Source organism: Pteropus vampyrus, unplaced genomic scaffold, assembly GCF_000151845.1.
Source record: "Pteropus vampyrus isolate Shadow unplaced genomic scaffold, Pvam_2.0 Scaffold238, whole genome shotgun sequence".
Classification (NCBI taxonomy): domain Eukaryota; kingdom Metazoa; phylum Chordata; class Mammalia; order Chiroptera; family Pteropodidae; genus Pteropus; species Pteropus vampyrus.
Window position 1 is genome coordinate 1,786,064 of NW_011889019.1, and position 1,666 is coordinate 1,787,729.

Here is a 1,666-nt window from a genome sequence, read left to right on the forward strand (position 1 = left end):
TTTTTATGTATGTTTACCCAAAGAGAAAATGTCTGAAAGGATACACAGCAAGTTGTTTTAAATGGTTTTTACCTTTTAAACAATGATAATCTTATTTATATAATACTTTAAAATATGTACGTGAACTAACACTACAAAAGAATATAGAAGGATTAAGAGAATTGTGCTAGGATGACAAATGCAGGGGACAATTTTTATGTATCTTTAAAGTCACTTACTGATTTGTTAGTTAAGTAAACAAAAGAAAAAATAAAAGAAGAAAAAAAAAAGGAAGGAGAAAGGGAGGGAGGAAGGAAGGAAGGGAGAAAAGAAGGGAGGAGGAAGAAGAAAAAATGAAGTAGAGCTTGAGGTAGGGAAAGGACAATGTTTTATCAGCCCCATCATGGCTCTATCCTGCTCTGCCCTGATCTCTGAGGCCAGCTCCCAACTGGACCAGGACCCTGAAGACAGCTCAGTCTTTCTGACACCAGGGATGAGCTGCCAGGCCTTGCTTCTGGACTGATCAGGGAGTTCTCTGAGCACACAGCCATGCCCCTACCAACCTGGAGGGGTCTGGGATCTGCAGCTATGCACCCACCTCCCTTGGCGTGCCCCCACCCAATGGCTCTTGAGGCCTGAGCTCACCACATGGCTCAAGGTCATGACCCTGAGGAGAGTCTCACTGCAGCTCTTCACCAGGCCTTCCGGGAAGCAGGGCAGCAGGTCCTTCAGCAGTGTCAGCATGTGCAGTGTGGTGGTGGCCTCCTTGGAGCCTGGCAGAAAAAGGGGAGCTGAGACTCCAGCCAACTCTCTGCAGTAGGCCCTGTCCTCCTCAGCCGGCCCCAACCCCCACCCACCCTGCCCGCAGCCTGGCTCCCACCTCCAGACTTCTCAATTTCCTGGATGCAGAACTTGGCAGTGGAAACGGCAGCAGGATGATGGGCAGGGGCCTTCTCACCAAACATGAATTCACTGCCCTTGAGGACTGAGCACACTCCATGCTGGGCAGCTTTCCGGACCTGAGGGGCAAGGAAAGGGGGTCAGGTCCAGGTTAACATCTAACCAGCAGCTAGGGTGGTCTGCACAACCATCTGCCAGCAATCAGTGACTGCACACCTCCCGATGATATGCCCAAGGCTTCGCATGTAGATGCTCAAGCTGTGGAGCGAGACAAACCTCAGCTCCAATCCCCACTCTCCTCTTAGCCCACCAAACAGCCCTAAGCAAGCCAAGCAACTTAATCTCCGAGCTTCTGGTCCTCATCTTTACAACAGGGATTCATTCACTCATTTGATGTCAGCAACACTGAATGTTCACCAAGCCGTCACTGTTCTTAGTGCTGGCGGTGTGGAAGTGAACAGAGCAAACAACTCATGTTCTGCTTAGGAGGCAGAAAATAAACAATTGTATACCAGAAGATAAAAGTACTCTGCAGACAATAAAGCAGGGGCTGTTACTTTTTATACGGTGGTCAGAAAAGTGTCACTTCATTAAAGCGACATTTCAGCCGAGACCCGAAGAAAGTGAGGAAAGACCACGTGGAGACCCAGTGCTCAACACAGGAGTGGTTACTAAGACTGTTATTATTATTACATGTTCCCTGCCCTAAATTTCAGGAGGAAATACAGTGGCCAACCACCACTTACTGAGCGCCTGCTATAAGCAGGAGCTGCGCCAGGCCTATGAA